Source organism: Dasypus novemcinctus, chromosome 4 (assembly GCF_030445035.2).
Source record: "Dasypus novemcinctus isolate mDasNov1 chromosome 4, mDasNov1.1.hap2, whole genome shotgun sequence".
Classification (NCBI taxonomy): domain Eukaryota; kingdom Metazoa; phylum Chordata; class Mammalia; order Cingulata; family Dasypodidae; genus Dasypus; species Dasypus novemcinctus.
Genome location: NC_080676.1, coordinates 128,279,668 through 128,290,724, shown reverse-complemented (window position 1 = coordinate 128,290,724; position 11,057 = coordinate 128,279,668). Strand labels below are relative to the sequence as shown.

At 37.4% G+C, this 11,057-nt stretch overlaps 1 pseudogene; it reads right to left on the bottom strand.

Annotated features, from left to right (window-relative positions):
* Positions 1-6,998: 6,998 nt before the first annotated feature.
* Positions 6,999-11,057, bottom strand: part of LOC101445453 (Y-box-binding protein 3-like) — a 29,280-nt pseudogene continuing 25,221 nt past the window's right edge.

The window sequence follows — 11,057 nt, the reverse complement described above, 5'->3', positions numbered from 1 at the left end:
CTTACTCTTCAATAAATATGAGGAAAAAAATATTGCTTTAATGAGGTTTTCACAAGCCCAACATAAATACCCATGTTCCTTAAAGACCAATAGGACAAAATTAAATGTGATATGAATCCTGTGCAAAAATTAATGTAAAATGAAAAATGGAAGCAATTCTAATGGTAAGAAAAAACTTTCCTCAATTCAATGCAATAGCCAAATTCCCAACAGAAATTTTTCTGCAGCCCTTTAATTGTTTCATTGTAGTCAAAGAAGAATACAAGTAGAAGGCCCTGGAAAAATTTTGAATGCATTATGCTACAAAAACTTTTTTTTCAAAGTTGAAGCAAGTGTTTCTTTTAAACATAATACATATATCTGTCTCATTTATCCATTTCACTTTATATATGCAGACATGCCTTCCAAAAACTTTTGCAACAGAGAAAAATCTCAGTTCCATTATTAGCGTTTTATATTAAGTTGTAAATGGCTAGAGGTTTACAACAGTTTTCTTAAACAAAAATGAAAATCTAAAATATGTTTTTATTTTTACTTCTTGCTGCCTTAGGAAATAAATATGATGTCCATTCCATTGAGAATTTAGTGGGTTTGCTAAGAGGGCCACCTAAAAATAAAGCCAAGATTCTATTGTAATGGTTTTGGAGCCTTTGTAAATGTCAGGCCAGACAAAATTATGTGATTATTTTTTTCTGGATAACTATAGTTTATTACAGGAGCAGTCTCAAGTCCAATTTGATATCTACACTGAAATGTAAAGTCACATTGGTAGTTCATTAATCATATTTATGAAGCAGCCATTGTTTATGACAGTAAATACTATTAAATTCATCCTTTAGGCTTAGTGGAAAACTCTTTTGAAGAACTCTGAGATAATCCTTTCTAAAGTTTTTCAGCATTTCAATCGATGATAATTCCTTTTCCAAGAGTTCTTACAAGTTCACATGAATCTAAGGATATGTCACAGTTTCAGGTGAAAAGGTGTTTCTGCCTATTTTGGGGTCAACTTGTTCCTCGGGACTTCACAGTTTTGTTGAAAAAACAGGCTATACGCTATGCCCTTCCATTGAGCATATGCTCCCTTTCAGCTCCTAGAGTTCAACCACATGACCTGTAGACTGCAGCATGCAGAAAACCTTTTCTTTATGTCTTATTTGACTTGTCTTTTCTATTATTATATTCAGAAGTGAGCCCACAGAATTTCTGAGCCACAGTTGTTATTTGATGCATTTGGACAATTTTTAAAAATCTTTTGTTTTTCTGGCTAAATATATGGGTCCACTTCAGTCTGCTCTGCTTATAAAGATCCTCTTATAAAAGACCACAGAGAGTCCAATAGAACGCAATGGCTCATAATTCTCATAAGGTAGGGGCTTATACACTGCTTCTGTTCAAGAAATTCTCCCAGCTCACATAAGTCTGCTGGATCAAACACTACTCACTCTTTCTCTCCCCTTCACCCACATGCCATACTTCAGAGTGGTACACTGTATGTTTTCTCAAGTCTGTGGATACCTGTAAATACTTCTCACTTAAGCACTGAGAGTTTGAATTGAGATGATTTCCTCATGGATTTTTATGAGTTGTTCTTTTATTCACGAAGTTGCAAATACTAATTTTAGAGAATCTGTTTCTATGTGAAGGGCCCCTCACTAGAAACATCTTGGCCTTGGGTCTTAGACTTTGCACTATAGAAATTATTTTAAGCAAGCCAAATGGAGCAAAATTAAAGATCAAAAGTAGCCTTAAGCAGGAAAAGAAGTGCAGGAGACTGAATGTGCCACAAATAGATTAAAGAAGAAGGAGCAGAATGAGTTCTAGACTTGATAGGCATATGTCCAAGAAATTTAAATCTTGTGCTGTCCATGTGCCAGTTAGGCCTTGAATCTGAGCAGAATTATCAAAGCTACTCTCCAGTTCATTGGACTCACCCAGGACAACTAACAAAGAGATGATGATGGACAATACCCATCCCAAGGAACAAAGAGAGTCTGCAACTGCAAACAAGATAGTCCCATCCATCAGCCCCATCAGATTTAAGCTCCCTCTCAATCAGAGCCAGAGTGGGCATCACCATCCCAGAATCCTCAGGACTGGGGAATGGATAGTGAGCTAGAGTAGACTTGCTGTTATTCTACTATAGATTTATTGTTATTCTAGCAATGAAAGAACTTTTTTGATTGATGTGGAGTCAGTGGCCACTGGAGGTTCTGAGGAAAGGGAGAGGAAAAAATAGGTGTAATACGGGGGCATTTTTGGGACATTGGAATTGTCCTGAATGACATTGCAATAATGGATACAAGCTATTACATACTTTTTCATAACTTACAAAATTGTGCGGGATAGATTGTAAACTGTAATATAAACTATAATCCACACCGAGTGGCAATGCTCCAGTATGTGTTCAGCAATTGTAACAAATGTGCCATACTAATGAAGGATGTTGTTAATGCGGACAAGTGTGGGAGGGGTAGGGAGTGTGGCATATGGGAATCCCTTATATTTTTATGTAACATTTATGTAATCTAAAGTATTAAAAAGTAAAAAGCAATCATCATGAATATTTTTTTTTTAAAAAAGAGTAGGTGGACTATGGGTACAAAAAGAAAAGAACAGACTCACTCCAAGTGGGGAGGGAGATGCTGTTGCAGTTCAAATATATGGAAATCTCAGGTATTGTTTTAAATTCAAAAGTAAACACTTTATGCCACAAAGGGAAGATGGTGATTTTTGTCACCTAGCAAATTAGCAAGGAATGATCCACTGAGAGGTTGGTTATGATTAAAATAAAACATGCAGGTCACTGCCTAATTCAATGTTTCAATGCATTTCCAGGAAGGGGAGCCAGATTTGAAGTATATGAAAAACAAAGTTTAAAGTTGGGACAACATGGGTAAAATATCTCATTTTAAGGACTTTCATTGTGAGAATTTCAAAGCAGTATAACAATAGTCAGAGGTGGGTATGGGTAGGAAAATTTTTTAAGATATTAAAGCATAGCAGTAGGAATCTAATGAAAATGTGAAGAAATGCTAGCCTGATATCTTTGAGTTTCTTTATGAAATAAAAAGAACTGTAGCTGTTTGAAGAAAAAATGGACACCTCTTCCAAAGTTGGCCTATCAGATTGTCACTTCAACACTAGAAGAGGGATATTGAAATGCCTATATATGAATTACTCAGAAGACTTATTATACTTCTTACACTAACGTTATAACGCTTACAGTTTTCTTCCAAAGATTGCTTCTTGTTTAAGAGAATTTGAGTGGAAATCTGTGTAAAATTCCCAGATCATGAAGAACACACTAAAACAAAGTTAAAATTTCTTGAGTTTCTCAAAATCTGTAATATTCTATTTAGCACTGTGAATCTGCAATGAAGACAAAAACCGAGTGTTTCTTTATATGGTTAGCATAAAATAGTTTTTACAGAGTATATTAGGAAACAAGTGATCATATTAAAACAATCTTCAATATTATCTAGCTTTTCTTTTTGTCTCAGATAACTTGGGTGTTTGACGTCATATTTTCTATCTGTGTTTGCTTCATTCTGATTATTTAGCAAGTCTACCTCTGCACTTATCTCTATACTGCCCACCTATTTCACCCAAATACCATCTAAGAGACCTGTATTTTTTCATTAACTTTACCCCTGACCATCCCCTCTGAAACTCTAGGAGACATCTCTGAAATCATTCAGAGATTTGCTTTTTGAAATGAGAATTTCTTTGTGTATCCCATAAGTCCTCTCATTATGTTGTGGAAAGTCTCTCCTTAAATTACTTATACCATATTGAGTGAAATAAGGCAGACACAAAAGGACAAGTATTGTATGATCTTAGAATATGCAAATTCATAGAATCAGAAACTAGAATACAGATTACTAGGGACCATGATGGGGAAGGGAATGGGGAGTTAATGCTTAATTGTTACAGACTTTCTGTTTGAGGTTGTTTTCGTTTCCCATCTGCTAAAACAAATACCATACAATGGATTGTTTCAAGATTTTGAGGTTAAGAGAAGTCCAAAAGAGGCATTAGCAAGCTGATACTTTCTCCCTGAAGACTCTCAATTTCTGGGGCTGGTTGCCAGTGATCCTTGGCCCTTTTTTTTTTTTTTTTTTTTGTCACATATCCATTGACTTCTAGCTTCTAACTAATCCTGTGGCCTTTGTCTCTGTGGCCTTTTTATAAGACTTCCAGTAATTAAGATTAAGATCCAATCCTGGGGAAGCAGATGTGGCTCAAGCAATCGGGCTCCTGTCTACCATATGGGAGGTCCAGGGTTTGATTCCTAGGGCCTCCTGGTGAAGGCAAGCTGGCCCTCACAGTGAGCTGGCATGAGCAGAGAGGTGGCCCATGCTGAGTGCTGGCCTGCATGGTGAGCTGGCCCTCCCTGGAGTGTTGGCCCACCCAGGAGTGCTGGGCCACACGGCAAGCTCGCCTAAGTGGAGAGCTGGAGCAGAAAGATGATGCAACAAAAAAAGACACAGAGGAAAGACAATAGGAGATGCAGCAGACCAGGGAGTTTAGGTGGCACTAGAGATTGGGCACCTCTCTCCCACTCCAGAAGTTCCCAGGATTGGTTCCCCATGCCATCTAAAAGAGACGACAAGTAGACACTGAAAAATGCACAACAAATGGACACAGAAAGCAGACAATGGGGGTGGGGTGGGGATAAATAAATCTTAAAAAAAAAAAGACCTAATCCTGGCTCAGTTGGGCCACAGCTTGACTGAAGTAACCTCATCAAAAGGTCCTGTTTAAAACGTGTTCACACCTACAGGAATGGATTGAAATTAAGAACATGTTTTTCTGAGGTACATAACTTCAGGCCACCACAGGAGTGATGGATATGTTTTGGTAATGAATGGTGATGATAATAATGCAACATTGTGAATGTAGCTAATACCACTGAATTGTAGGTTTGAAAGTGGTAAAAATGCGGAAATTTAGGTTGTATATATGTTATCAGAATAAAAATTTTTAAAAACCATAGAACTGTATAACATAAACAGTTAACCCTAATGTAAACTATGGACCAAAATTAACAGTTTAATTAAAAAAACATGATTCATCAATTTTAGCCAAATTATCACAATAATGCAAAGTGTTAATAATGGTAAAAATTGTATGCAGGGGGAATTATATGGGAACTCTGCACTTTCTGCATGATTGTTCTGTAAACAGCCACTTCTCTAATAAAATATATATACCAATTTTTGAAAATCTAAATAATAACAATATTTTATATTTCCTTTTGATATATAACAGAAGAAATGATAACAGAAAATACAGTCTTAAACTTCTATATAAATATTACCTTTCTCAACCTTCTAGAAGCAGAGTCTATACATACCTTATTATAAAATACCAAAATGCTCTATTTTTATAGCTTCCAAAAATTTGAAATATTCATAAATGTAGTGCATGCCAAACACTGATTTCTTTAAACCATGAGGTGATGTTTGCCTTTGTACTGCATAGTGACATGTTTCCATTTTAATGATGATTGAATTTAGCATAGGAATTTGATTCACTTTCAAAGCCACACATTGAAATTCCACCTGCTTATCCACATCTCTTACTAAAGATTAAACTCTAATGCTCATATTGAGTGAAAAACAATTAAGAATTTCCTAATGTACTTTTTGGTACTTATATTTATATCAAACATGTGTTGCAATGACACATGTTTTGCATTTCAAACCAGAAACTCTGGCATATATATACTTCCATGAATTTATAGCCTTAATCAAGGCAGAAACCATTTTCTTTTAACACAGCAATTAAAGCACAGAAACAATTGAGGATTTTGCTAAATAGCCCTCTTATACTTTATCACAATTTACCTTGTGCTTTTGAATGTTAAGCTGGCAATCTATTTATTTTAGGAATAATAGGAAATATTTCTACTTGCTTTATAGAATTATAATTAGGTGTACTAGGGTGAATGAATAAATAAATTATATATTTTATAATTATGTATATGTGTGTACACACACATACACACACACACGTTTCTCCCAAAGATATTAACATATGCATTTAAGATTCTTTCCCTTTCATAAAATGGCAAGCTACATTTTTTGAAAAAGTTATTGACAAATATTGACACTTGAATTTTCATTCATGTAATGCTTATATGGAGACTTTGAAGTTAATATTTGCTCTCCTCTTATCTAAAACAGACTGTTTTTACAATAACTATTTCAGGCCTCCCACATTTATATCCAATTCAGTAAGAAAAGAGTTTGCTTTGATTTATGTGAAACAATTTTGAAAGTATTTTAAAAGTTTCAAAATTAAAGTGATTTCTTAATTTTAAAATTATGCTTTATGGGGAAAATAAAGGATTAGAATCAAAAGATAAGACTGACTTTGATCTTCAAAGTCAACCTGCATGCTTGCTGTATGAGGCAGCGGGAAAATATGAGCATCTTCTCAGATCTTCACAGTACGTAATTATAGCCCTTCATATTCTTGCAGGCTGCTGTTTATAAGAGAAATCAGATTTTTTGATAAATTGGTTGATAAGAATTAAAAAGGATGGCACACATGTTGCGGTTTCAACTAGTTTAATAACTAGATATTGGAAAATATGGTAAAATCTAAAGATTAAAATTGAAAAAGTAAACATTGATTTATTATTATAATTACTTATTATAATTATTTAAGACCTTTATTAACAGGTGATTGCAGTTTGCTGTCTTTTTTGAAAAAACTCAAATTGCAAACTCTTTATTACAAAGTAAAATAATGAGGTTCTTAAAAATCTCAACTTGACCACACATAAAACAATTTAAAAACCTTTAAAGATGTATTGAGAAAAAGTAGGCTTTTGAAAAAAAAACAAGTTTGTCATTACCAAAAAAAGACATCTTTAGGTAAAAATAATAAAAATCCCATGCTGCAGAGATAATGCTGATAGTTCTAGTTATCTGGTCAACTGGCAAAGTGCAAGCACTTAAGGTCTTCAGCTCTAATCTTTCCTTCATTTCTTACTGCTGGAATTTCATATTCATTTCTTCGTAGATGACTAAACCAGATGATGACGGAGATGGTAGGTCAGCATTTAACTCAGCCCCACCCTGCTCAGGCTTGGGGAGCCGATGAATTCCAAGCTGGTGAATCAACTGCTTTTGTCTCCTCACCATCTTGTTTAGAATTTTCTGGGCATCTGCTTAGGAAGTGAAGTTACTATGGTACTGACTTGAGGTGGCTGCTAACCTTAGGTCTCATCTCCTTGATTCTCCTTATAATCTTCACTGCCATCTTCTCCAGGTTGTCTTTGGCGAATCGTATTCTATAGACTGGATACATATTGTATCTCACTGGTTTACCTTGCTCCCCAGTACCCTGGAGGTCTGCACTCTCCATCACTCTTGCACAGAGGGTTGGAATACTGTGGCCAAAGCTCACAGGGTCTCCACCTATAGTAAGGTGGGAATTGTCTTCTGCAGTAGGGTGGGTATTGTTGGACCTGACCTCTGAGAGCACTCTGTGAACCCTCGTTCTTTACCCCATTCTCACTATTCTGGTAACAGCAGGGTGGACCCCTGCAATGTGGATAACACCTATAATGGTTATGGTCTGCTGCATATTTGCTGTCTTGCAATGGAACTCCACCATGGCCGGTGACGTTTGCTGTCTCGGTCCCCTCTTCTCCTTCAACAACATCAAACCACGGTCTCTCCATCTCCTATACTGTAAAGGTACTTCCTAGGGTTATTCTTTTTTTATGGCACTCTGGTGGACAAACAAATTTTCCTTGGTGTTACTACTTTTGATGAAACCATATCCGTTTCTTACATTAAAGGTTCCCCAAACCTTCCTTGCCATGACCGTATTGTCCCTGCCAGCAGATGCCGCTGATGTGAAGCCAGCATGGTGCCAGGTTCGGTGCCTGCGGTGCTGAGTGCAGGGGTGGCTGGCAGCTGCAGGGTCTCTGCCTCACTGCTCACGGCTATGGTGAGGGTGACCGGGGCCTGCTGCAGCAGCTGCGGTGTCTCCCGGAGTGTGAGGGTCACTAGTCCAGCATCAGCAGTGAGGCTGCTCAGGGCTCTCTGGGGTCTGCTTTCCCAACGCAGATTTTTTTTTTTTTAAGATTTATTTATTTACTTTATTTCTTTCTTTATCTCCCCCTTCCTTAGAGGGTTCTCTCATCTGTCTGTTCATTGTTTGTTCACCTTCTCCAGGAGGCACCAGAAACTGAACCCAGGGCTTCCCACGTGGGAGGTGAGTGACCAAAGGCCTGAGCCACATCTGCTTCATGTGGTCTGCAGCATCGGCTGGCTTGTGGCATCTACTCATGTAGGCATCCCTTGTTCCAGTAGATGTGGGCATCTAGCTTTGTGTGGTAGGTGCAGTTATCTGCTCAGCTTCTTTAGGAGGCACCAGGACGCTAACCGGGACCTCCCATGTGGTAGGTGTGGTAGGTGGCTCAGCTGGTTGAGCCACATCTGCTTCCCTGGATTATTTTTAACAAGTGTGTCTCTGCTGCTTATATGACCTACCCTTATACACAGACATGTACAGTACAGTCACAATATTTCTGACCCATTTTGTTTTTCAAATATGAGACTCACCCATCTCCCAGTAGGTCTGTTCATCTGACCTAATTCCTCATTCGCAAGGTAGTCAGGAGTTGCTTAATTGCAAGAGCTAGAAACCCAATGCAAGCAATTTGAGAAAAAAAAAAAAAAAAAAAGAAAAAGGAATTTTTTGTTGACTCACTTAGGATCAGAAGTGAAGATGTTAGAAAGATGTTCAGAACCACTGACTTGATATCAGAAGTCCCCCCCTCTCCCATACATTCATATACCTTTGTTTCTCTATACACAGCTTCATTTTCTTTTGCTGCTGGTGGACGCTTTCTACATAGGGTAGGTAGTAGCTTCTGTATGATTATTTGTTCATCTTAACTTACATCAATTTACCCCCGACCCTCTGAGCAATACCTGATTAGAATTTCAATTGGCCCACCTTTGGTTCATACGCATGTGCCCATTTCTGGACCACTTACCGTAGCCTTGAGTGCATGGTCCTCTGAACTGTAGAGTGAGCCACCCTGAGTTTGGTGTCTGCCTCTGAAACCAGAGCATGATCTTGCCTGAAAAAGGATGAGAAGTGGAGGCGGATAGAGACAAAGGACATAGATTCATGCCATCATGTCTTCTTTTATGAGGCTATATTTTGTCAATGTGTGTAACAGCCGCATGATCAATTCAGGAAAAAAAATGTTGCTATTGAATAAGAGCTATGACTAATACTGCCACTGCTATCACCACCACCACAAAAACAGAAAAGAGCTATTTCTTATTTGAAGGCCATTGTGCAAGGTGTTTTTTCACATTTTTTTATGTAATCCTCTCCCTTACCTTAAAAAGTAGATATGATTTCTGTTTACATATGAGAAAACTGAAATTGCCTATGAGTAGCTTAGATAATCTAAACAAAAAATATAAAATATATTGAATTTTGAGGTATATGTAGACCAATCAGAAGACCTCAAACATAAGGGTAGGAGACAGTGATTGGATAATAGCACAGATTTTAGGCTTCTGTGGAAATTTATAAATATTAGCAACACTGATAGACTGTAAGACAACACCAAAAAATCAGTAATGATTAAAATGCAGTCATTACAACACAACAGTGTTGCCACTGGCAGCAGCTGTAACTCAGTGGTTGAGTGCCTGCTTCCCATATACAACTTCCTGGGTTCAATCCCCAGTACCTCTTAAAAAAAAAGGTTGCCACTCTTCTGTTTCAGTTAAGATTAGGTTCAATCGAATGTGATAGAACTTGAAATATTAGTGATTTAATAAGACATAAGCTTACATTTTTCTCACAAAAATGAATATGGGGGTGAATGGCACATTCGTTGCTGGCATCGCAACATTACAATCATCAGCGATTCATTTGCAGCATTTTGCTTCATGTTCCAAAAGACTCTTCAGGAAGCAGTTCTAATGGTCACATTCCAACCATCAGAAAGGCAGACAAACATAAAGGGCCTAAGAGGGCTGTGCCTCCCTCTCTTTAAAGACACTTCCCAGATGTTGCCTATAGCACTCTGAGCCAGGACTTTGTCACACGGCCACACCAAGCTAGAAGGCAGGCTTGTAAATGTCATCTTTATTCCACCCAGCCAAGTGTGCAGCTAAAAGCCTGAAATTCTCTTATAAAGGAAAGGAAAATGAATATTGAAGCATGCAACTACAAGTATCTGCCAAGAACTTTCTTGCATTTCCTTCTGCACTATATACACGATAATGTTGTTGGAGCATAACTACTATTGCCCTGGCCATGTTCCTTCATATAGTCAGGCAGGCAAAATTTTCACCTATTATACTAAATATAAATTTTTTCTTTGCTCTTTAACCAGAATTACACTACACATATTGTTTCTGATTTTCAACATATGATGCCCTCTTACTACTTTGTGAAACCTGCTCATTTACACATTCTGTCTCTCAAACCTTACTGTAACAATGCTCAGTTACAATAAAACTAAATTTACAGTGTAATGATTATGTTTAAAAAATGGTTATATGAATATTTATTGTCCTAAATATAGTCTCCCAGAAATTGATGCTCCCTTATTAAGAGGTGATGTCTATTTTCCCTTGAAAGTGGAAGGGGTCTGTGAATGTCTATGATGAGTGGAATGCAGTGAAAGAGATGGTGTTTGTCTACTGAAATTAGGTCACAAATGGCAAAAGAGCTTCCACCTGATACCTCTCTTTTGGGATGCTTGATATTGGAGTCCAGCCACCATGCTTTAAGCAAGTCAAGCAGCCCCGTGGAAATTCATTTATAAGTTTTCTGTCCTATAAATAGTCTCAGCCCTTTGAATCTTCCCATATGACTGTACATCTACCATTAGACCTGTGAATGAGTGAGGGAGCTTTCTGATAATTACCAAAGTTAGCCACTGAACTCTCCCTGTTGACACTTAATGGAGACGAGCAAAGCTGCCCCCACTAAGCTCTGCCCAAATGCACAGAAGTGAGTAAAGTAGAAGTTATCATTGTTTTAACATGAGATAATTGAAA